Genomic DNA, 27,252 nt, shown 5'->3' with positions numbered 1-27,252 from the left:
TCTCACATGAGGAGCATAATGTCATAACTGGCTAAGTTATGAGTATGAGATGAGTTCTACATGAAATGCCTAATGAATTATTTTCTGCACGTATGACAATCCCATCACTGACATCAAAGGCCAGCATAAGTAGTTCTTGGCAGCAAGACCAAGACCACAGGTTTGGACACCATTAAGGATGAAGCTGGGGGCACTGCCCTCCTTGTAACTGGGGACATTTCATAGAATTAGATATATTCATACTTTTTGACCAGGGCCCACTATAGGAAATCATATTCTTTTTAGTCTATCAGATTTAATATTTTTTAAAAAACCAAACTTTTCAAACCCATTAAAATGATTTCAAAACCCACTAAGGGGTCAAAATCTGAAGTTTGAAAACAGAATCAGAGGTGCCATACAAAGGGTGCAGTGGGGAATCAGAGAGATCAAGTTCTCTATTTGCCAGATTAAATTCAGCTGCAACACACACCACTTAGGTGTAATTTTAATACCTCATGTTGGAGAGCAAGAAGGATGATATTTCAAGAAAAAGTGACTTTTCACCATTTCTCTGTTGGATAATAAATTAAAAAGAGAAAAATATCCTGGAGACTCTTTCCATACAGGACTTTTCTTTGTGGGAACGTGCTAGAAGGTATACGAGAGGTGTACTATATATAACATGAGACGCTCAAATGAGAGTATCTTTTGACTCTGCAATTCTACTTTCAAGAATTATATGAGCAAGTGAAAAAAAAGTAAGTACAAGGATATTTACTGAAGCAAAAAGATAATAATATAAATATCCTTCGATAGCATATTACTTATAATTATGCTACATTCATAGTTATATATTATGTAATTATTAAAAATAGCAATTCAGATCTACTTATAATAACATGGAGACTTTTACTCCCTAAGTTATACAATTCTATGTTTTAATTTTCTAACTCAATTAGGTAATTGGAAATATAATTTTAATTGAAAAAAATGAGAAAATCAAACCCTATCCAAAATATAAAGTTTAATTCTGAAATTTTTAACAATTATAACATACAGTGAATAAAACATGAAGCATGAAATGAGTTGAACATTTCTAAACATCACCAAAATCCTCTTCATAATAAATATAATAGAAAAAGTATAGCTTTAAAGGTGCTGTTTATTTACATCTTCCTGATGATATATTGGTTTAGTGGCGAAGAAAGAAAAGTTGATGGGTGGTTTTAGTTTCCTTTCTCAAAATAGCTGATTTTTGAAATTTTTTGAAAAAGAAAAATTTGCATTCCATCATATTTAGATTTGTATTAACTCATTTTCCATGTTTTTCCACTCTTCCTTCTGTTGTCAGCTTTCTATTGTTTTATATGGGTGCAATGTGACAAACTAAACTTACAATAGCTACCTAGTAAGTACAAATATACTATGTCTGGAGCTGGTATAAGATAAGGTCTCTGTTCACAATGGAATGTCAATCTAATACAGATGGCAGATGTATATATACAGTATTCAACCACTAATTCATGCAAAGCTTATTGGCACAGTTAAGGATACAGAGCAAATGATAGTCATTTCATTAGTTGGGGTAATAAGCAACATGTTTATGATAAATTGGAAAAAGCAACTGAGACAGTAAAAGTTTTTGGCATTCTGAGAAGTATCAAATATTTTTATTTCTTTTTCATTCTATATTTATGGGTGTACTGCCACATTCCCTCTTTATCCCTCTCTTTATTACTGCTGAATAAAATGTTTGCATTTTGCGCCTGGGGAAATTCGGCAATGTCCAGAGACACTTCTAGCTGTCACAGCCTGGTGAGAGTTCCCACTGGCATCTAGAGTGTCGTCGTCGGCAGCCGTCCGTCTCGAGAGACGATGGTGTAGCTTCTTAAGAGTCTATCTGCACCGCCGAGAATGGCTGTGCAGTCCGACTCGGGAGTGACACGGTATCTGTCTCCTCCCGTGTTGAATCGACATCTTGCGATGACGCTGGAGTGTCCTCTCCAGTGGAGCTGAAGCTACAGAGCCTGGGCAGGGTGATATGGAGGGTCTGCTGTTGCCCATGCAGCAGACCCCCCCTCTCTTCGCAGCTGAAGGGTCCAAGGGAAAGACGGAGTCAATACAGCTTGGCTTCAGGTGCGCCGCAGGAGTTGCCGGTGTTGACTACGTCAAACCGCCTTAGGGACTCCGGCTCCAGATTTTCTGTCGGGGTTTACTCCCTTAGCCTTTCCCCTGAAGAGGTATGCCGCAAGGCAGCGGAGGTTTTTTGGAGTCAGAGTTTTCCTTCTCTGATGTGCCCTGACTGGAAGATCGAACCAGCAACACTTAGCTTGCAGGCCAATGCTCAATCCACTGAGCCAAACCAGCCAATACTGCTAAATATGCTATAATGCACATGATAGCCCCTCACAATAAAGAACTAACCAATCCCAATGTCAACGCCAAGGATGAGAAACCCTGATCAATGCCATCACTTTCATGTCAAGTGCTTGGGTTCACATGGAGAAAAAACTAAACTTGACTGCCTCCCATGAGTCAGGACTTACAGCTAGTGCTTCATATATTTCACTTGATTCTCACAATAATCCTGAGAAATATTGTCCCAGATGAGCAGACCGAGGTTTAGAGAGAGAAAGTCATTTGTTTAGGTTGATAGAGTAATGTTGGTGAATCTGATTCTATAGACTATGGTTTGTTCACTTGTCTAAAAGGCAGAAGTTTTTTTCCCCTTTATTTATTTTAATACAGTGCCGTGTTCCAGGTCCACTGAATGTTTAGGTCGGAGCTTGTCTACCCATGGCCTGAAAAGCAAAACAGGCCTGTGACAATGCACAAAACTCAACTGGGGTCTTCAGACAATCAAAGGTGAAGGTAAAAATACCAAACGATGGTAATTCAGTGGCAGCTGCTTTTTAAAAATTTTGTTTTAAATACTTTCTTTAGTCAACTTCGGAGGATGGAAGGAGAATAAAGAGATTCTCTCTGAAACGTGTCCACAGAAAACACCATATTCAACGGGGTGGGGAGTGACAGTGGGAGCGGGGTGTGGGGAGCAGGAGCGAGCAACGGGGGAAAATTGGGACAACTATAACAGAACAAACATAAAAAAAGAAAGAAAACATCACATTCACGAATGGTATAATAAAAGTATGTATATATTTATAACTAAGATATATTCAAATGCTCCTTGAATATCTTCCTCCCTTCATTAAACTTAACCATTTATTTAAAAAAATACTTGCGCTTATTATGTGTTACAAAGACACCAAAGTATACTGAGTGATACAGTCCCTGTACTCACGGAGCTTATAGTTGTGGTAGATTGAAAGCAACGGACAAAATTCTTTGAAACTCCACCCAACAAAAGGAAAAATCTGTTTCCTCATCCTTTGAACTGAATAAGCCAATAGAGTAAAAATGACACTACAACTTGGTAGGCCTATAACTTTCTCTGACCAATGGAATGAGATAAGTGTGAGTTTTAAATGTAGGTTTCAAGAGAGCCTGAGACAACATTCTTGCTTTTGTATAACACTGCTGCCATGTGAACAAACCTGGACTCGCCCACTGGAGGATGAGACCATGTGGAGCAGAGTGGGGAAGTCCTAGTTGAGGCTCCCCTAGGCCAAACAACACTAGCCGAGCAGTCAAAAGTTTTCAGAGCTGAGCCAGCCCAGATCAGATGACCTAGACAGCTCTGAATAGGGAGAAATAACAAATGTTTGTGTTTTAACTAGCTTTGTAGAGATTTTTATATGCAGCTGAAGCTAACTAATGCAACAGTTTAGTAAGACAAATAGGCAAAAACAATGCAACATAGTAAGTGTTGTAGGAAATGGAGGGTATGTGGGGCATGGGTTAGTTATCTTGGTAATTCACTAATTACATTTTCTTTATTACGGTCCTATTTGGTTAGGATAATAAACAATATGTTTATAATAAAATGGGAAGAGAAGTTGAGACAGTAAAAGTTGGAGTGTCGCCGTGGCTGATGTGGCTCAGTGGACTGAGTGCCGGCCTGTGAACCAAAGGGTCACTGGTTTGATTTCTAGTCAGGGAACATGCCTGGGTTGCAGGCCAGGTACCCAGTAGGGGGCGCACGAGAGGCAACAACACACTGATGTTTCTCTCTCTCTCTCTCTCTCTCCCTTCCCCTCTCTAAAAATAAACAAAATCTTTAAAAAAAAGTTTCAGTGTCATTTTTACTCTATTGGTTTATTTAGTTCCCAACTGAACAAAAGGAACAAGTACATTAGTCAAAAGACATTGTGATATAAACAAATAAAATTAGTATTGTTAACCTTAAAAATGTAAATATTAATAAGCTGCTATTATATTTAAGCAGTGATGTCATTATAAAACAAGTAATAATATTTTCAATCCCTTCAATTCTCCAATATTGAAAACCAAATTCATCATTCCTGTGTCAACAGACCCCATTCTTGACTTCCCAATTTCTGCAGTATACCATTCTGTCAGGTATTCAGGGTCAAAAGTTCAGTCACCCTTTTCTTTTTTCCCCCTCTATTTATCTCATACATATCCAGTCAATCTATTTCTGTTCACTGGGTGTGTGTGTGTGAGTGTGTGTGTATTATTTCTTGTGTCTCCCTCTGTTTCATTTCCACTGTTTCATTATTTCACCTCCGAATGACAATAATAACCTCCGTACTGTTTTCCCTTATTGTGGTGTTACTTCTTCCTTAAACTTCTTTCACATTATTGCCAAATTACTTACAAGGATAGTTGAAAGCCCTCAACCACTTGCCATATTATATTATTACATTAAATTAAATTATAAGCATCACTCATTATTATATACTAACCAAACATTCCAAAACACCTTGCTCATTTCCATCTTCTGTATTTGCTCAAAATATGCCCTGCATCCTGAATTGCTATCTTTCCTACTTAAATACTACCCATTCCTCAAGCCTCTACTCAAATCTTACCTCTGCCAAGAAACCCCATATGTCCCCTATAACCTATATCTCAGTAGTCCACATAAGCACTGTCAGACTTAAGTGTATTGGTGATTTTACACTTGACAACATATTGTTCTATAGCAAGTTAACTTTATATTCACCATCTTCTTAAGTGGATATACATGCCTAAAAGTAGACATGAGTTTTTTATTTTTTGGTATTTCCAAATTAGTAAACATTAAGTACTTTTCAATTAATGCTGCATTAATGGCAAGAAACAGTGCAACTTCAGATTTGTCAAAATATGGACTTCTGGTTTTAGTCAGAACAGAATAACAATTATTGAACTTGCCTCCTTGCCATACTCAACTGCAAAACTATACAAAATACTTGAAGCAATACATTTAAGACAAAGGACAAAAGATAGCATAGGGTTGAACACCATAAGAGAATATGAACACTTGAGGTGAGCTCCAAAATCATTTTTGACAGTGGCCATGTTCCAAATCATGACACAAGGAAGTAGAGCCCCAAGGGAGAAGCAATCTCACTGGGCAGGGTGTCAGAAAGGAGGGGTTCACAAAGAGAAAGAGGCTTAATATTTGGTAACTGGCCAAATGTTACTCTATGCTAGTGTAGGACAAGACTCTGCAAAGCCTACTAGAAAACACATGTTTGGGATCTAAGACCTGAATAAGAATTCCACAAGTTCCTGGAACTTCTTAGAGACACTGAAGTTCTGATCATCCAAGGTGAAGAAACATCAATGAACAATCTGAGCATTCAGTTGTGGTCCCAGGAGGACCATGCAATGGGAGTAAGGGAGATGCCCTACAATAAGGGCCACTCTAAACCCATCTCAATAAAACCAGATAAATGTATTGCTTGTTATAAAAAACTCAATGCTCTTTAAAAGAAGAAAAAAAATCTATATTCTGTACAAGTGGTATCCACAATGTAAAACAAAAAATAGCAAAACATACAGAGAAGTAGGAAAATATGACTGAGAAGAAAAAAATGAAACAAATGACGGAATTAGCAACTATGACTTTAAAACTGCTAATGGTAGTATGTTTGAGAATGTAAAGGAAAAAGTAGACATAGTGAATGAACAGATAGGGAATCTCAGCAGAGAAATTGAAACTTAAAATAGAAAAATGTTCAATGAAAAATTCTAGATCAAAATTAAATTTCACTAGGTGGACTTATCAGCATGTTGAACATTGTGAAATAAAGGACAATGAACTTGAAGAATGGTCAATAAAATATATCCAAACTGAAGCACAAAGAAAAATGGCAGAAATAATTAAGACCCCTTCAGTGACCTCTGAGACAATATCAAGTGGTCTGTAATTTAGAGTCCTAGAAAAAGAGGAGCAAGAGAAAAAATATTGAATAAATAAGTCAGGAATTTAAAAAATTTAACAAATACCAAACCATAAATACAAGAATCTCAAAGATCCCTATGTTGAATAAAGACAAATAAACTGATGCTTGGTCACATTATAGCCAAGCTGTTAAAAACTAATGCTAAAGAAAAAAAATCCTAAAAGAATCCAGGGACAAGGGGAAATGAAGATAACAGTATGATAGCCTATTCTCATTAAACAATAATGGAAGTGCTAAAAGAAAAGGAAAAGATCAGTGTACAGTTCTATATTCAGAAAAAGTATCTGTCAAAAATAAATGTAAAATTGACATTTTTTTAAATAAATAAGAGCTGAGAGAATTTGTCTTTAGTAGGCCTGCTAAAACACATGTTAAACAAAGTTCTTCATGCTAAAGGGAAATGTTACCAGATAGAAACTTGGACCTACATGAATGAATGAAAACACCAAACATGATGAATATGTAGGTGACTATAAAATATTTTTTCTTGTTCATAAAATACAATCTATTTGGGGGTTAATAACATATGCATAAGTAAAATGTCTTATAAACAGCACATAGGAAGAGAAGAGGACAAATGGAAACATAGCGCATGTTGTCAATTTCTTACATTATACATGAAATGTTATAGTATTAATTCATGGTAGACTCAATGATACATATTGTAATACCTAAAGTAACCACTTTAAAAAATAGCCAGTGAAGGAGATAAAATGAAATTGAAAAATAAAATTGACTTATTCCAAAGATGGCAGGAAAAGAAGAAAAAACGAATAAAGAACAGATGACACATATAGCTAACAATTACCGAGATGGCAGGCTTAAACCGAAATATATTGATGATACATTAAATTGAAATGGACTGAACTCATTATAAAAAAGTGGAGATGGTCAAAGTGTATGAAAAGCAATATTCAAGTATATGCTTTTCATAATAATTACACTTTAATTTAAAATATCATATAGTTTAAAAGTATAAGAATGGAAAGTTATGCCAGTTATACCATGGAAATACTAAATATGAAAAAGCAAGTTATATTAAAATATCAGATACAGTAGCCTTCAAGAGAAGAACTATTACCAGGGACAAAGTAGAACATTTCATAATAATAAAACTGTCCATACATCAGGAAGAGAAAATAATCTTAATGTGTTTATAAGAACTTCAAAACATATGAAGCAGAACTAAGGGCAAAAAAAACCCAGAAATATCCACAATTTTAGTTAAGATTTTTAACACTTCTCTGTCAGTAATTGATAAAAATAAATCAACAGAACATCAGAAAATTTAGGAACACTAGAACCAATCAAATTAACTTAAGTGCATGTATAGAACACTCTTACCAATGACTGCAGAATACATATACTTTACTAGTGCACAGAAAACATTCTCCAAGATAGACCATTATGTTGGGTCATAAAACAAGTCTCAATAAATTTCAAAGAACTGAAATCATTCATAGATGTTATATAAGCACAACGAAATTGAATTAGAAACCAATAACAGAAAGCTATCTAGAAAATATCTCTTAGAATCAAGAAAACATAGCAAATATAACCTTATTCCTGTATGAAAAAATCATCTAAATTCTGACTGTATCATGTCTACTGTAAACATGGGGGTTAGGGATTTTCTTAGAGAAGTGATTAGAAGGAATTCCAATGCATTCCCCCCCACCAAAAAAAACCTTGGCCTATGGTTGTTTTCTTAATCATAGATGAGTGAAATTTTTAGAATCAAAAACATATTTTGGACTTTTTATAATCACGTAATTGTCATGTATATCGAATGGCAGATTTCATTTCAAGCAAAATTTCTTTTTGTCAGCACTACAGTAGGATAAAATCTATTGAGTATAAATTTGTATACCTAGAGAGATTCTTTAAATATTATACTAAATCAGATAAAATTTTACATTTTATAACTCAAGCCACTTGTGAGATATCGTTGCCCTCCATTTCTACATAAAAAACAAAGTCTGAGGTGTTTCATTCAGGTGGCATAGAAAGGATTTTGACTTAACAGACTTTGTTCTGAACCTTTTGCTTCCATGTTTCTAATTCTACAGATTTCTTCTCCCACAAAAACAGTGTGCACAGAGGATTAAGACAGTAAAAATACTCTCATATAATAGCATAACGTTGGATACATGTCATTATACATTTGTCCAAACCCACAGAACGCACACTGCCAAGAATGAACAATAATGTTAAAAGTATGGATGATATAAAAACATAGGTTCATCAATTCTAAGAGAGGAACCACTGAGATGGGGGATGTTGCCAATGGTGGAGGCTTTGCATGTGAGGGGCAGCAGATATATGAGAAACCTCTGTACTTTCCTCTCAGTTTTGCTGTGAACTTTAAATTGCTCTAAAAAAATAAAGTCTTAATTAAAAAAATAGAGCATGACCAAATTTTAATTTCATATCTGGCCTTTGTCTTGAGTATCATTTTAGAGTATCTGTATTTTCAGACTGAGGAGAAAGTAAACCTCAAGGATTACGAATCAGATTAATATTCTTTTGATAAAATATAGAAAAATTGATTAAACTCTTAAAATCTAAATATGATGACTTTAGTTTTGATTTTAATTTTTATTAATATTCAAATATTAGTAAAACTATATCCTTTATGTTTTAAAAGAAAAGGATTCTCACAGATGAAGAGCAGGATGACAGCTAAGGTTGGGGGAAGTGAGGGGATCGGGATTGAGCAAAAAGGAAAAAGGACTCATGGACATGGACGATGATGTGCTGATTGAGAGGGCAGGTGGTGTAAGGGGACTAAATGGTAATGGGACAAGAAATAATAAAAAAAGAGAGAGAAAAATAAAAGAAAAGGATTCATCATGTGAGCCAACAATACTTTGTTCTATGGATATGGTGATAATCAGCTTGGAGGGAGAAAAGGATTTCTTTAAATAAATAATCACAATGATAACCTTCCAATCACACACACACAAATAATAATTTGCAAGCATCAAAATCAGGCCTTATAGAGGGACCTTTCACTCCCTTGAATGTCGTTATGAAGGCTTATCCACACTGACCACTCATATAAACCCTTCAATATATGCAGATGTTAATGTATAAAGTAAGTAGGAAAGAAAGAGATAAACTATACTCTCTTCTGTGTCTGATAAGGTCTGATGTGAATACTTTTTTCTCCCCTATTTCTTTGTCAGTGACCTTGACTGCTTGGCAATAAACGAAATACTTACTCAAACTCGTAAGTGACAAATTAATGTAAAAAAGTGATTTGTTTGATATTTTTACTAATATATTTTGTTTAATGAGGAAAATCTGAAACAAACTGACTTTAGACATTTTAACCATAGCAGAGGTCTTATTTGTATGAAGTTTATTATTAGCTCCTTTGAGTAATTAATTAATTTATTCCATCAACTCTCAACTGTATGTAGATGAATATGAGTCATGGAATCCACATGCACGTAATCCAAATATCATTAATGAAACCTTTTAAAGGAGAGTGAATGGTAGTGGTCTTGACTAAGAAGGGCAGAAAGGGGATTTGTGGGGCATTGTTTTTAGAACACTACCTAGGTTAAGTGTATTCAATTTGAGATAAATCATTAAAACTGTACTGTTGTAATTTCTGCACTTCTTTATGGTGATTTTTCAATTTTAAAAAGGTTAATGTAAAAAGAAAAAAATTTAAACTGAAAACATTACATGATAATAAGCTCCATGAAATTATGAATTTCTGGCACATAGAAAGAACTCAATACATATTCAAGTAAGCTAATGGTTCAAAAAGAAATCCTACTATGCAGAGATAGAGAGCTTATATAAAAAAGCAAAGCTTCCCTTACTCCATCCCTCCTCAGCTCCACAATGCTACTTTTCAGAGTGATTTACATTTCAATACTTAACTTTCTCTTTTTGGTTTTCCTGGGGGTTCTTTTCATATCGCCAAACATTAGGTTGGCCAAAAAGCTCATTATATTTTTTCCATAAAATAAACACAGTTTTCATTTTCACCAATAACTTCACTGAGTTAGATATTTTGAATATTTCAGCTATCTCCTGCTATTGGCTTCTAGCTGGTAGAGGGCAGAGGTGCTGCTAAACATCTTCCAATGCACAAGACAGCCCCGCAGCAAAGAATTACTTGGCCAAAATGTCAATAGTACCAAGAAACTTTGCAAACCACTTTTGACAAGTTTGATCAGTCACAGCACCTTATCCATACACTACACAAACCTTTATTTTTATTGTGTTTCAGTTGCATTTTTACCTCTCTTGAAATAATAAAGCATAATACACTGAAAATGTTGCAAATCTTCTTCCATCTTCAATATTTAAATGGCTGCACAAAAATTCACCAATTTAGATAAGTTTCTTTTAATGCACACTGATATGACAGCTGTCACACTACAATCTAACAAAATTGTTTCAAATGAAATTAAAGAAAACCAAGCACAACTAGAGCCACTGTACAGAAAAAAATGTAAAGAACTTTTTTGCCAACCCAATACTATGCTTATATCTCTTTTCTTAACAATTTTTGAAATTGTGTTCTTGCAATGAGATGAGGATTCAGATCATAGCACTACCACTTTCCTTTCTTCCTCCTCCAAATATAGTAATAATTAGTGAGACCTTGAACCAATTTGTAATAAAAATATTGAATTTTATATTTAAATTCTGTATCAAGTTTGCCTTTAATTTCTTTGGAGAAATATGAATATGAGTTCATAGTAGATACTAATTAAGAATGAAAAGATGCAATCCCTGAAACATCTGGATGTCAGGAAGAAACTTGAGTGCGACCACGAGTGACAACGCAATCCAAACAAATGGGTAGTTCCTTATATTTATCACATTAATAATCAAGAATTCTATTTGTAACTTCTCACTGCATTTTCCTTAAGTTGACCTATGGCAAGAAAGTCTGAAATCTTCCAAATAACAAACACTATTATATCAAAGAAAGAAATAATTTTAGAGGAAGACGTTCAGTTAGTTTGACTCTCATTTTTTTACAGGAGAAAATGAGACCCAGGGAAGTTAATTAAATTGCCTGGAGCCACACCGCTTAATCAATTGCAGTCTTTCTTTTTTTTTGAATCTTCACCCAAGGGTATGTTCATTTATTTTAGAGAGTGAGAGAGAAACATGAATCAGTTGCCTCGCATACTTGCCCACAACCTACGTATGTGCCCTGACTGGGGATCAAACCCGCAACATATTTGGTGTATGCGACGGCACTTCAACCAACTGAGCAATCTGGCAAGCCAGGACCACAGTCTATTGATATTTTGCCTAGTTATGTACTTAGTCATTCAGCAAACGTACTGGGTGCTGTGCAAATAAAAAATAAGATAAAGTCCCTGCCTTGAAGATATTTTCTGTCTGGAATGCATAAGAAGTCAAGAGAACATGGACTGGCTGGAGGTGGGGGCAGCTCTAACTCTTTATGGGAAGGGCAGGGAGAATAAGATAGAGGGTAAGAGAAACGGTGATGGCTGAAACATGCCTGAAGATTGTGCAGTTAGCACAATGGCTAAGAAAGAACGGGCACTCCTCACACAGCGTGCACATAGGCAGAGGCTGTCAAAGAGAGAAAACATGGTGAATAAGGAACTGAGAATTGATGTGGATCATATGAAAAATAGGGGATGGGTGAAGAGCAAGGGAGGAAGGTGAGGTGTGCAGGAATCAGCTTGTGAAGGCAATGCAGCTTCATTTCAGAAATATAAAGATTGTGACATGATCAGACTTGCACTTTAGAAAGTTGACCCTTATGCTGGAATGAAGGATAGAATAGAAGCAGGAGATAATATATTAGGAGACAGTGCAAAAATGAAACTAGAAATTCAGTGAGGAAGAAATGGATTCTGGAGATGAGGAGCTGGCTGAGTTGACAGAACTTGGAGACTGACTGGAGGAGATAAGTGAGTGTGCGTGAGGAATAGATAGGTTCCTCGACTTCTGGCGCGGGAAGCCTGCTGAGTGACCACAGTGAGTTAACAACTGCATTCCCTAGTGTGCTGGGGTAGCAATTTGGTGTATGGGGATGGTGATAAATCAGATATTCACAAAAGATGGGGACATCTATATAAAGATACTTAAGTGCCTCAGCAATAAAATTTTTGTTTTCTGTGGCTTGCCTTGAATGACTAGACTCCTAGAGTTTAATAGATACTTATTTAATATAGCACAACTGCCCCACCCAAATCATCCATTTATTTCAACATAAGATTAAAATCTCTTTAAGCAACTTGGACTAATTCCTACTTGGCTATCCTAATGGACTTTCTAAGAGAAATAGGATACCTTCCTTGCTCATTATGACAAAGGACTTCAGGGTAAATGACTGGTAAGGTAATGTTTTAAAATAGTCAGGAAATATTGAACTGTTCTAAGGTGTGCTTGTTAAATTCAGTTAACTGTCTAAAATGGGAAATTGGGTAAACACATGGAGAGAAACCAGAAAGACATTATTTCAAGTGAATGCTACGATATGGCCTGAGAGCAAGGAAGTACATTTAATTGTCACATACCATGATTTTGATTTTAATTTCCCAGGTATTCTGAAGTTTACTTAATATCAATTGACTTCTAAAGTGTTTTCAGCCCTGGTTGGTATGGCTCAGTGGGTTGGAGCATTGTCTTATAACGAAAAGGTTGCAGGTTTGATCCCCAGTCAAGGCGCATACCTAGGTTGCGGGTTCCATCCCTAGTCTGAGCGCATAGGATCCCCAGTCTGGGTGCACATGGGTGACAACCAATCAATGCTTCTCTCTTGCATCGATGTTTCTCTCTCTCCCTTCCTTTCTCTCTAAAAGCAATGAAAAAAAAAAAAAAAGTCCTCAGGTGAGGATAAAATAAAAAATAAAGTGTTTTCAGAACACGGGAGAAATGACCATTATTTTCAGTTCATTAAAAATAGCACAATTAACAGTTAAATTCCTGCAAAAAAGTTCTATGCAAGGACAATCTCTCTCTCTCTACCACTTGCATTATAATCCTCTCATTCTTATCCATGATATAGAATTTACCCTTTTCTCTGGAATTCTGATTCACTTTCTACATTATGTTCCTTTTCACATTCAAGTCAATAATAAAGTTCAAGATTTAATTTTATAGGTGACTTTCCCCTTAAACTTTTATCTATGCTTTCATTATCCTTTGTTTTGACAAAATTTTTCCAGATTAGTAGGTTTGAAAACAGACACATAACACTTAACTTACACACCTTATCATATATTAGCATAATAAATGAGTTAAATGAGTATGGTATGGAACTAGCTATATTTTTGGCTCCTATTAATCCATCTCTGACAAAAAGCATTTTCCCATGCCTTCTTGGTTGAATTGAAATCAGCAGTGTGAGTACATTTCAAAAAAAATTTTTTTCTCTCCCCAGATATTTTATATTCAGTTTTAATTTCACATAAACCCATGGTTTTGTGTATTCCCTTAAGTACTTCTCTGAAATCCAATAGGACTATAATGCATGAAGTTTAATTTGTATTCTTTACCATCTTCATGTTTCTTCTTTTCTATTTTAAATTTTCTCCATATGAACAGCCAAATATGCTCCTTCCAACCTTTCACATCTTTATTTTAACTGCATAAGTCATAAAGTTGTTCGTATTACATAGACAACATTATAGCAGATGCTGTATATTGTGAGGGACTCTTTTCCTTTTACCTCACCACCACACTTAGTCCCATTTATAAGAGAAAGACACTGAAGTTTATACATCAAGACTTAATGATCAAACATCAATAAATGGTTAAACCCTAGAAAATAAACCTATACCTAAGTTAAGAACTGGCAGACAAAGAAGTTCTTCAAATACCAATAAAACATGAGTCAGGATTTCATGTTAAAACATTAAAAAACAAAACAAAACAAAAACAGTCATTCCCTCCATTCCTAAAATTCTTGCTTTGGAAGTCATATTTTCTAAGACAATTAAGCAATTTATTTTCACTATTTAAATTAACTGCAGGCTTGGGCACAGAACCAATAGATAAGTAGGTTGATTAGGAGTTTTAACTTTTATGCTTGATATATGTTAGAACTGATTTTTGGAGGTAATGAGGATAGGTATGCCTTGACACAGAAATGTAGCATAATATGTTTAGTCCAAATGACATGATAAATAATAAAAAGTTTTAAAAATAATTGTTATTTTGACAAACAAAATTCATTATAGCAAATTGTTTTTTAAATGTTAATTAAAAAGGTGTGCTTAATTTTATGCAGCTTTTGTATTTTTTAAGTTCAAGTTAGTAAAAGTAAATTTTGTCTGCAAATGCTAGAGAACTGCATATATCAAAAGGCTAACCTCTAGGAAAAATCCAATAGCTCTATTTTCCACTGTGAAATGTATGAACTGTGCATTAGTTTTTTACCAGTATGGTAAAGATTAGGACAATGCTATAACTTTATGTTTTTGTTTACCCTTGTCTTCATGCCCAGAAGCAGCAGACTGAGCTAAGTATGCAACAGAACACAGCAAAATTGATCAGTCCCCATGCTTCTCTCACAGGGAAGCCACAGAGTATTTGAACTATTTTATTATTTTAGCTAAAAAGCACGACTGCTATTCACTTTCAGAGTACTTTTCAACAATGACACCTTTACAGTGTATTGTTACATAAGCAAACATTTAGTTTCTTCCTCAATTTGTTGGTGACAACAAAATGATTATACATCTGTGCATTTTTAAACAATTTTTGAAATTAACTTTTTAAACTTGAATGTATGTTTGTAAGTGATTTGAAGAGATGCTAGGGTCAGAGCCAGGATTAGGTGGACAGCAAAGCTGAGTGGACTGATGTTAGCAGTTTTAATAAACTGGCCTGATTCTCCCTGGGGGCACAATGACACCGGGACCTGGACAGTTGGCACCATTCTATTTTCTAGTCTGGATGGTATATTTCATTACATACATTATGTCCACACAGAATAAATGTTTATAGCCAGAGTTTCAAGGACAATTTTCTGAAAATACTAGCACTGAGAAGTAATCAACAAAACCCTGTCATGATGAGGCCCAGGTTTTACAGTGTTGCAAAATCGTTAAAGTAATGACGGTGGAAAGTACAGTAAATCTTGCTAACTGCCTGCTTGTTCCTGAGGTTTTCAGCTACTAACTCCCTCCCCTAACTTTGTATAGGCGATAGTAATTCTAGATGTCATGATGTATTTGCTTTTACTTTTTGATTAATTTAGATAGGCTTTAACAATTTTTGGATTACAAAGCAATGCTTGTAACAGTTTTCTTTTTCTGAGATACTAATATTGAAATTACAGTTTCAATGGAGCTCAGGGAAATTCTAGCCTAGCCAAAAAGTTACATTCTTAAAAACTGTACAAGCACCTTTCACCATTTCAATTACTTTACTGCCTTATTTGATAAGTGCCTTAAAACTTTGAAACTAAAAGCCTTTTTTGTTTTTCTAGTTTATAAACTCTTCTTTCAGAATGAAATGCTTCCCATTTGAAAGGCACCAGGTACTTTTAAATAAATTACTGTTCTAGTAAACATGAAGTGTTCTTTATATAATATAATATACAGGAAGTAAGAACTAGTTATTGGCTTCTTTCTTTCCAGAAGGCAAGGCAAAATGGTATAATTCTTGTTCCTTGCAGAAAACAGCTGCCCTTTTCTAAACAAATAAAACTAAACAAAAATTATGTCATTCCTTCATTCAACAAATAGTTACTGACTGCTCAGTGTGCGCCAACAAGCACAATGTTAAGTGTCAGATTTTGTCACTATAGATTAGATATGACTTTTTAAAAACTGGAACTACAGGATTTTGATTCTCTCGTGAAGCTCTTTTTTCTCTCCTTTTTATTATTTTTTCATATTTTGGTTTTTAAAGAATAAGTCATATAGAATCTTTACAGTCTTCTTTAAAGTTCCATCAGTCAGAATTTTTTTTCACAGATTAAAGAAATTAAATCTATAGGTAGTTTAAATTTATTAATTACCTGTTGAAAGTACAAATCATAATAAAGCTGGTTATAAGATATTTGGCCTCATGGTGAAATATAAGTGAAAAATAATAAGCCAATTTGTAATGGGGAATTAAACCACCCATTTCATTATTGTAATTTCAAAACAGGCAACAAATTAAAGCAGATAAAACTTTTATTATTGATAATTAAATCTAATAATTACTACAGGAAATATGAGGAGAGATAATTGATTTCTTTTTAAAATTTAAAACAATGATATTTTATGATTAATACTCTAAATAAAACAAATATTTTCATTCAAAACGTACATTCCTGAGGATTCTATAATCTTTAAGAAATCACACCTTATATACTTTGTGTAAAACTGTTGGCTTTAAATTATTGATAGTGAAGCAATAAGATTTTGTTTCACAATTTATCTTCTAAACTATCAGCTGATGTACAAGGGTAGGTCTACCAACATCATTTGACAATATGAAAGTGAGCTCATTAATTTGCAGTCAGGAGCATCTCTGATACAACAAAAACCAAAGACATAAAGCAATTTCATCATCATAAAAACTACTTAAAAAAAATCTAAAATCATTAATGAACTATCACAAAGATAAAAGTCTTGGTTATGCATCCCTACTATTAACTCTACCAAATTACCTGGTTTCAATTATTAATCTTTTTTTTATTAGACACACACAATACACACACACACACACACACACACAGAGTCAAGGGGCCAAACTAATGTGCAGGATCACATCACAAATCCAAACATTCCTCTCTGAGGCTGACTACCCCAAGTTCTTCAAGCCCTCAAGGTCTCCTAAGGAGGGAAAGGGTCAAAGGAATATATAGGCTTCTGATGATATATCTGCTCACCTTTAAGAACGCTACAATGAGTTCAATATTTATAGTGCAAGAGTGCAAATGAGAATTAATTCCCAGAAAGCAGGGTAAACTGCCTCAATGTGGTTTACTGGTCACCCAGAAAGCAGTTGGCAATTAACTCTGATCATACATATAGAAACAGAAGGTTTAAGTGTCCTCCAGCACTAAAATTTTATTCCTCCCTTTTTTTCTCCTTCTCCTCTTGTAATATGTAACAACACTACTTTATATGTAATATAAATTTAAAAAATTAAGCAAATAAAACAACTTTCCTACTAAGTGAGGTAAATTAATGAGGAATTTTGTGTAGCCATTGATTTTTATATATTCATTCCTGCTAATGTGATTCATGATCAGTCTCAATATTTATTCTGCATTTCCAGAACCACTATCTAAGTAGTTGTCTCTATGATCAGAACAGGACATCTACTAATAAGTTCTGAATAAGGAAAAGATGACATTTTGATTGTCAAAAATCTATAAGAAACTCATATTTTTAAAAATATATTGTTTTAAAATGTCAACTACTGTTCTTTCTTCTCCCAAGTTCAAACTAATTAAAGGTTATAAACTAACCACTTCCCTCAGAAGCCAGAACTTTCACCCCTTCTGAAAAGGGGAATACCTCTCATTAATTAGGTAAAAAATTAAGTCTTCCTGATTGAATAAGAGTCTCAGATTCCTGTAGCCCCCAATTCCTTATCTAGACCTCCTATTTACCACAATGAGCAGGGTAGTATCATAACTTACTTTGTTCATTATCTGGAAATCCAAAAGAAGGAGTAAATATTAATTTCTCACACTAGCTTCAATCTGTTCCAAGGAACACGACGAGAATTACGATAAATATGGTCACTTAGTCTGAAGTTCTGCCTATTCCCAGTTAATTGAGCTTTTTTACTAACTGCAATTCAGTCATCACAGATGATCTTGTTTAAGAGGTAGAAGAAGGAAGTACAAAGATCAAAGCAGTGCTTACAAAGGGGAACAACTATTTTTGTATTTGTACTCCAGTATTTACTAACTGGGTTTGAAAAACAGGGGCATTTATTCAGCCCATGTGATTGCCAACTGTAGAACATAAAATAAAACTGAAATTTCAAAATAAAATAAACATTTTCAAGTTGCCACCAACCCCTAATTGGATTATATTTTCTTTAAGAAGTCTTTCAAACATGTTAGAAGTGGTTTGCTCTTCACAGCAAGCCGTATTTCAGTGCTAGCATAAATCTACACACAAGGAGTCTTCCTTTGTGTTCACATTTGTCCAGGAAGACATTTTATCTAAACAAGCTCCAGAGAAAATTGAGGAGCTGCAGGTATATCAGTATGGATGAATAATTTCAGCAGATTTCATGTTTCCATTTATCAGAGATGTTCTTCTCACCTTAGCAGTTTAATTATATAATGAATGTAAAAGACCATAAGAAACAAATCTTTTTATTTCCTAGGTTCCCAAGTTCATAAGCTCAAGAAACAGTTTGTTTTAAATCATTTATATAATTTCTTTACTGCATCAAAGAGCAAAATAATCCATCGCTAGAAAGCACAATATTAAAATCAGGAAAACAACATACATCAGCTAAGGATTGTATGTTAATCAAGTATCTCTTTTAAAATTTTAACAAACATTAATGCAATTTAAAGTACTCAAAAACATTCAGTTGACGTATTTTGCTAGAAAAATAAGCACTGATTATCTTGATCCCAAGTTTTAGTGTTTACCAAAGATCACCAGTTTGTAGAAGAACATTTGTATTTCAGAGCTATTAAGTGTTTTCGTAATACCAGTCATTTTCTCAGCTTATGGGCTTTATGACAAAATCTTTAAGTTAAATATAGTTATTTAATAAGCTCCAATGCTGAAAAACCCTACTTAACAAGTCCATGAAAACATCTTAAATCTCAAGAATGAGATACTGTATCATTAAGTTCCATTTAAGTTTCAGGATAGACCAATAAATCAGGGCAAACATCTCCATCGGTATTTATTTTTAAAGACCATAAGAAAACTTGGATTCAGGCTAGGCTTTATTCATATCATTAGTTTTGTTTTAGAGTTCATGCACAATACATGGGACCGTTGCTCAAGTGTTTTATGTAATCAGAGTGTCTAAAAAGTGCTCTAAGTAGGTAATTTCTTTTCCCTCTTAAATGCCAGGCCCTGTAGAATCAGTATCAAGCCCTCCTTACTTTGAAAACTAATGTACAGGTCCTATATAGTGGGTGAATATATTATGTCCTGGTTGGTGTGTGTGTGTGTGTACACGTGTGTTTGCGTGTGCATGAAGTGGGGGTTCTTTTTGAAGCAGGAGACCAAGGAACAAGGCTGTCCTATTCAATGTAAGGGAGCTGGGGAGGGTTCTCCCAGCCCAGAGGACTGCGGTGCACTTCTGCTTTCATTTCATGGAACGCCCTTAGGTGAAATCTGGTTCAGCACTGCACCAACCACCTTCCCCTCTCTCCTCCGAGCCCAAGAGCACCTCAAGCCATCCCCCGGCAGGCGGTGGGGGTGGGGATTAAAAAAAAAAAAAAAGTTTGCTAGAGTTCCCTCCTGGGTCCTGTGCCCGCCTGGCCGAGGGACAGGGCGAGAGAGGAAAGACAGCCGGGGCAGCCGCGGCCCTCGGGTCGACCGGACCCCGCCAGGTCCGGATGTGCCTTTCCCCGGGTCGCCAATGCCAAGTGCCTCGCAACTCCTGTCAACCTGCTCCTACGGCGTAGCTTAGCAGTTAGCGCAGGAACGAGGAAGTCCGAGCGGGGCTGAGGGGGTGCGGGTCGGGTCGGTGGCGGGACCCGGGCCGCAGGTCCTGGCGTGGCCCGCGGCTGCCCGAATTCGGCTTACCCTGGTGGCGAGTCTGCGCTCGGCCTCCCTGTGCCTGCGGCTCCCCCTCCGGGCCGGCGCGGGCCTGGGGGCCGGGGAAGGAGCAGGTCCGGGCGCGGGTCGGGTCGGGTCGGGCTGGTTCCGGGGGAGCGGGCGCGCGGTCTCGCCGGGCCGGGCCAGTCAGTGCCGCGCCATGTCGCAGCGCGGGCGGAGGGAAGCGCGGGGCGCGCGGGGGCCGGGCCGCGGCGGCGCCGCCTTCCCGGCCGCTGCGGCTCTGGCCTGGGCTGCGCGGGGCTCTCCGAGCGGGGCCGGCGGCGGGGCGCAGGCCGAGGGCGGCGGCGGTGGCGAGAGGCCCGACGGACGGGCAGGGCAGGGGAAGCTGTCAGCGCGTAGCCGGGCCGCTCCGGTGGCGAAACCTCCTCTTCCTGCCCCGGCTCGCGGGTGCACTTCTCTGTCTTTCTCTCTTGCTCACTCTCTCACTTCCTGGCTGGAAATTCCCACTGACGTCGAGAGAGAAGACAGACGGACACACGCGTGCACGCCGCGGGGGCGGGAGGTGGGGTCGCTGCCGGGGGTGGGGGAAGCCCGCACTTCTGGGGCGCCCTGCGCCGGGAGCCCCGCCGTCCAGCTGGGCTCCCGCCCCCTCGGGGCCGCCACGGGGCGGAGGACAAGGATCGCGTGGTCTGCGGCCTGGACGTCGCGGTGTCCTGCGGAGCTCCCTCTCCCGGGCCGCGCTCCCCCGAGACCAGGAGGCTGGAGCGTACGGAGACGCCCCGTGAAGACCCTGAGGGGCCAGATTGTCCCAGGAGACAGGCGGCATGGAGGCGGCAGCGTGCGATGTAGAGGCGACGGTTCAGAGACCCTAAAGGACGGGGCCCAACACCTGGAGGGGATGTTGGGTCGTCGAGGAGCCAAGCATCCATGTGTAAAAATAAATCTCATCTGTATGTTCCCTTTAAGTTGTCTCAGTTACACGCAAATCTCTTTACAGATTAAACTGGACTTTCTATATAATAACTGACCTCTGTCCAGTAAAGTCTGAACATCTACTGGGTTTGGGTGAAGTCTTAAGTCTCTTGGTTAATGACTGATTTTGACAATGCCTGTAGGGCATTGTCAGGCCTTCATGATAATTACTGTGGGTAGAATTATAGTGATGGTGGTAGCAATGGTTTTGGTCTACAGCTCAAAAAAATATTCTCTCTCTCTCCCTCTCCCTCTTTCTCTCTCTCTCTCTCTCTCTCTCTCTCTCTCTCTCTCTCGACCACTACTAGATGCTGCAGACAGGCCTCCTAGTGATCATTATTCACTATATTTCAGCTTCTTTACGTGCCAGGCACTGTACTAGACTAGGTTAGCTTCCAAAGAAGAAACCTTGAGCTGATGTTTTAGGGCGTATTATCTCACTTCTGAGTTCAGTGACAACTGCACACTTTAAAATGTCAGTCAGTGATCAAGCAATCACCAGGAAGGGAGGGTTGCTATGACATTGGATTGTCTCTACCAAGTTTGCCACATTCCTTTTGTGCCTCCTTTCCCTGCCTCCTCCCTCCCCAAGGTTGTAAGAATCTTGGTGGAGTGTTTGGCAGAGGAGTAGAGATGCATTTATTTCATCTGGGGTGAGTCTGCAGTGACCTTGGGAACAACCAACAACCTACCTTTAAGGGATTTGATTTAGCTTACAGGGACTATTTCAACAGCTGAAATTCAGAGGACTTATAAAGACTGAAGACAATGATTTTTAGAAATCCTCTTATTATGTATGGGACATTATTAGAAAATGTGCCAATACTATATTTTAGTAGATTAATATATAGTTTATATAAAATGATTTTTGCCCAATGACATGAGTATAAACAGTGCAAACTCCCATGAAACAGCAAAGTATTAGGGGAGTGGTTTTCTTTCCTTATGGTGTGGGTGTGGAGTGAGCACCCCTTTGCTGAAATAATGGGTAAACAGGGTTAGAGTGATAAAGGAGTAGAACCAGGGTGACTTATTTGGGGAACAACAATATGGGAGTGTTAATTAATGAAAAGAATTAAGTTAAATTTCAAATCCAAAATTATAGAATGGACTTAAATTTGAGGACAGGATGTTAGGCAGATATATTTAGTTTCCTAGGGGCGCCTAAAAATATCACCACAAACTGGGTGGCTTAAAAAAATGGGAATTTATTCTCTCACAGTTCTGGAGGGGCAGAAGTCAAAATCAAGGTATCGGCATAGCCATGCTCCCTCTGGAGGCTCTAAAAAGAGTCAATTCTTGCCTCTTCCCAGCTTTTGGGGGCTCTCAGCAATCCCTGGAGTTCCTTGGCTTTTAGCTGTGTAACTCCAGTTTCTGCCTCTGTCTTCACATGGCTTTCTTCTCTGTGTCTCTCCTGTCTGTGTCTGTGTATCCAAATCTCCCTCTTCTTCCTCCTATTAGGATAAAAGTCTTTGGAATTAGAGCCCACCCCAATGTAGTATGACTTCATTTTAACTTGATTACATCTGCAAAGACCCTATTTCCAAATAAGGTCATTTCCACACATATATAGGGTTAGGCCTTGAACATATCTTTCTGGGGGACACAATTCAACACACTACAGCAGACAAAACTAAAAGCCCCCCCATTTACTCTTTTTCGTTCATCAGTTAACCTTCCTATATCCTTGTTTTGTTTCCCAACTCTTGCTCTTCACCTGCTTCCCGGAATGTTTCTTATAAATGCACCCACCCTGATATGTTGGAGGGCATTTGCCATTATCAGGCTATAATGAAAAAACAAAACAAAACAAAAAAAAGTTAATGTGAAATTTCAGGTATCAAGATTACATAAAGTTGTATTAAGTTTATCACTAAATCTTTGAAATCACACAAATTTCCCTTTTCATGAAGCTGAGTATTAGACATGTCAGTGCCCTGAGAACTCTGAGGTTGGGATCTATATAGGGTATACATTGATACCAAGAAATTATTTAGTGTGTGAAGGGAATTTGTAAATACAAACTCGTACATCTGAGCCTTGTAAACTCTTAGACCAATCTTGGGGGTAGAACAGGATTGAATTGTAGTTCTGTAAAGGGCAAAACTTACTTTGAGTCATGAAGTCACCTCAACATGCTTAGAAACATCCAGGTCACAGCTCTTGGCTATGAGAGCTAAGATGAAAAGACTTCACTAGACTACAAATCAGATTTGAGTCAAGATCAGATTTAAGTTGAAATCCTGATTTTGCCTTAAATTATCTGTGTAACTTTCCCAAGTAATAATGTAACATGAATTTCAGTTTCTTTGCCTATACAATAAGCATAGCATTATAGTTAGCATTATAAGCTGTATAAAAGCTTTACATAAAGTTTTACATTTTACAAATTGTATTGCTATGATCTGAATGTTTGCATCCCTGCAAAATTCACATTTTGAATTCCTAACCCACTAAGGTGATGGTAGTAGGAGGTGGGGCTTTTGGAAGGTGATTAGATCATGAAGGCAGAGCCCTCATGATTGCAATTAGTGTCCTTATAAATGAGACTCGAGGTCCAGCTCCTCCTCCCTTCTACCATGTGAGGATACAATGAAAAGTCTGTAACCTGCAGGAGGGCTCTCACAAGACCTTGCTGGCACCCTGATCTCAGGCTTCTGGACTCCAGAACTGTGAGGAATAAACTTCTGTTGTGTATAAGCCACTGTCGTCGGCAGCCGTCCGTCTCGAGAGACGATGGTGTAGCTTCTTAAGAGTCTATCTGCACCGCCGAGAATGGCTGTGCAGTCCGACTCGGGAGTGACACGGTATCTGTCTCCTCCCGTGTTGAATCGACATCTTGCGATGACGCTGGAGTGTCCTCTCCAGTGGAGCTGAAGCTACAGAGCCTGGGCGGGGTGATATGGAGGGTCTGCTGTTGCCCATGCAGCAGACCCCCACTCTCTTCACAGCTGAAGGGTCCAAGGGAAAGACGGAGTCAATACAGCTTGGCTTCAGGTGCGCCGCAGGAGTTGCCGGTGTTGACTACAACGTCGAACCGCCTTAGGGACTCCGGCTCCGGATTTTCTGTCGGGGTTTACTCCCTTAGCCTTTCCCCTGAAGAGGTATGCCGCAAGGCAGCGGAGGTTTTTTGGAGTCAGAGTTTTCCTTCTCTGGTATAAGCCACCATGTGTGTGGTATTTTGTTATAGCGCCCAAGTTAGCAGATTAAGACCTGTGTATATGCATATAAACAACATATGTTGTAATATATATTGTTACATTATGACAATCCTATCTCACAAAGATCAAGAGACAAAGAAGAGCTAAAGAATTTAAAAGGTCTATACAGATGTAAACAGTTATTCTAAGAAAAAAGAAGACTTGAAATTCATTTCCTTAAGGGACATAAATGCTTGCACTGTTGACCACTGGGACACACACTCATTCTTATGACATCTCTCTTTGCTGATAGTGAAGTATTTCACTACAACCCCCCATTTGAGCGCTTGCCATGTTCTGCCTCCTGCTTGCAGTTAGCAGTTCTTATTGAGGGAGCAGTCAATTTAGCTTATATAAATTGTTAAAAAAGAAACAGAAGATGCAATCTCTATTTGTAAGATCAAAGCCAGAAAGAAGAACCCCGATATAATATACAGGGCAAAAGCGATTTGTCCAATGGATCGTATCAGCAATAGTATAACCAACAGGAGAAGGTAAAGAAATCATCTTCCTTTTAAGATTAAATAGATAATCCAGAATTTTATTCCTGTGGAAATGAAGACACACTGAAATGAGACATCACTGGTCTTATAAATACTAGCATCTTTTCTATCAGTTCAAATGAATATTTATGCACTACCATCATTGCCTTCAAAGAATTCACAAAACACAGTGCATGTAATTCTAGTACAGGGCAGAGTACAGTAAATGTCTTCGTGGAGGCTGAATAAAATGCTGGGCGTAGGTAGAGAAGGAGACCACAGTGCTTGCATCATGGCTCGTGATTAAGCCTTCAGCCTGTGGAATCAGGAGTTACCTACAGATCTGAAGCCAGTGCCTGACTGTGCCCTGCATAGAAATTAGTTCACGCTGTTCTGTTCTTTATAAGCCACCAAGTCTGCAGTATGTTGTATAGCAACCCTAAGTAGCTGTGTGACCCTTACAAGGTACAGAACTGTCTTAGCCTCCTTTCCCTTATCTGTAAGATAGGATGTTAATTATGCCCACCTCAGAGTGGTTTTGTAAGGGTCAAATGAGATAATGTGCATGAAGTACTGACCAAGGTGCCAGATGCTCAGGCAACTTGCATTTATGTTCGTTATTATTATTAATGCTGTTGTTTCTCTAAGGAAAAACTTGATGAAGGAGGTAGAATTTAGTGGCTATGATATAATGGCTAAATGATCAGAAGAAAGAAAAATGACACATGAAGGGTAATGAAACTTAAAGACATGATGCCTGGGTTTAAGATAGTTTGTAACAAAAAGAAGTAGTAAATGGAGTTGTATGTTGTAATTATTAGTGTAAAAAAAAATCTAGATTTTTTTCCCAGACACCCACCAGCCAACATTTTTTTGGTCTAATAGCACCTCTCTAAAACACATTCGTAACACTTAGAATATGTTCCACAAATAATAAAGAAGTTAAAAACAAACACCCAGTTGTTTAAATATAAACTAAGGGCCCGATGGAAAGAGGAGCAATACATATTGTTTCACCAAAGAATTGACCATGGAAACCTATTCCATACATGGGGAGACTCAGGAAGAAGGAGATGGAATGAGAGAGCCAGGATTTGAACCTACATTCAGGAGGCTAAGATGCAGGTGGTGGGAGAGAAGTTGAGGTTTGTGGAAGGTATGAAAGTCCTGGAATTTATCCTAAGAATCTGTGGGAATATGATGTATTCAGTTTTTGACACATGAAGTATGTTAGGCTCAGTGAGATGAAATGGCTGATGTTCAATTAGAAATTCAAGCGTGATGCTCAGAGAGATGCAAGGCTGGAGATCTAAATTGAGGGATAACTGCAAAGATGTGGGAGTTGTCATGAGAATGTTTGGTCACATTAGGGACCATAGAGATTCAGAAGAAAAGAGGACCAAGGATAGAAATTTTATGAATAATTTTATTTGGGGGTTTGATGTGTGTGTGTGTGTGTTGGGGTTGGGAGTAGAGATGCTTAAAGGCTCCTGAAGTGCCATCAATGGCAGACAGAAGGCTTGGAAAATCAGAGAAGAGTTTCAAGAGTTCAAGAGTGTTCGACCCTGTCAAATACCGCAGATGATTTCTAAAAGATGCAGATGAGAAGAGATGGTTGAATTTTGGAATTATGGAAGTCCAAGTATGGCTGCAGGACTGGTTGTGCAACTACAGGAAGAAGCCACTCCACACTCTGCTCACCCTGCTCTCTCTAGAAGAAATGAAAAACTTTGTTCATTCTCAAAACGGTACTGAGAGCAGTGGCTGTGCTCCTAGGTTACTTTTTTTTTTTTTTTTAATGTTATTTATTTATTTAGAGAGAAGAGAAGGGAGGGAGAAAGAGAGGGAGAGAATCATCAACATGTGAGAGATGTATCACTGGAATGGGCCCAGCACGCAACCTACGCACATGCCCCAGCTGGGAATCAAACTGGCGACCCCCAGTTCACAGGCCAGTGCTCAATCCACTGAGCCACACCAGCCAGGGGGACCTAGGTTACTTTTTTTGGAGGAGTTTCAACATAACGGTGAGAGCCAAGAACCAGATTACAGGGGGAAGACAAGTGAATGTACAATGGAAAGGTGAGGGCAATAATTGCAAAAGAATCTCAGGAAGAATTTAAGCGAGAAGGAAAGACAGAGAAGTTGGCGTGATTCTTCATTTAGTTGACTAACATTTATGGAGGGCCAGGTTTTAAGGAAGTCTGGAAGGGTGGTAAGATAGTTTAATGAGATAATTAAATTAGTAAGAAAAGAGGATTAAAAAAGGAGCAAGGTGCCAGAAGAAAAGAGAAGTGGGATGTGTGGATGTCACAATCTAGGTGAAGGAATAGGGGGTCAGGTCTGCTTGTGTGAGAAGTGAGGAGAAAGAAGGAAGAGAAGAGATGCTCTGAGAGAGAGATTAGGTTCTAATAATCAGCTAACACACACTAAACCCAAACTAAAAATAACTGTTAAAGAGAGTGTACTAGTTTGTTAGGGCTGCCATAACAAAATACCACAGGCTGCAGGGCTTCAACAATAGGAACGAATTTTCCTCATGATTCCGGAGGTTATGAGTCTGTGGACAAGGTATCAGCTGGGTTGATTCTGTCTGAGGCCTCTCTCCCTGGATAGCAGTCTTCTCCCTGCGTCT

The 27,252-nt window shown here is 37.9% G+C and overlaps 1 protein-coding gene across 3 annotated transcripts in view; it reads right to left on the bottom strand.

Annotated features, from left to right (window-relative positions):
- Window positions 1-20,060, bottom strand: part of NFKB1 (nuclear factor kappa B subunit 1) — a 127,504-nt gene extending 107,444 nt beyond the window's left edge. For all 3 annotated transcript variants that reach the window (XM_090266345.1, XM_090266347.1, XM_090266348.1), the window contains exon 1: window positions 19,991-20,060. The gene's annotated coding sequence lies outside the window, so the exon portion shown is untranslated. The remainder of the gene's footprint in view (window positions 1-19,990) is intronic.
- Between the last annotated feature and the right edge of the window lie 7,192 nt (window positions 20,061-27,252).

This window comes from Furipterus horrens, unplaced genomic scaffold, assembly GCF_987537825.1.
Source record: "Furipterus horrens unplaced genomic scaffold, mFurHor1.1.pri manual_scaffold_2, whole genome shotgun sequence".
NCBI classification, from domain to species: domain Eukaryota; kingdom Metazoa; phylum Chordata; class Mammalia; order Chiroptera; family Furipteridae; genus Furipterus; species Furipterus horrens.
This window is presented reverse-complemented; position numbering and strand designations above follow the sequence as displayed.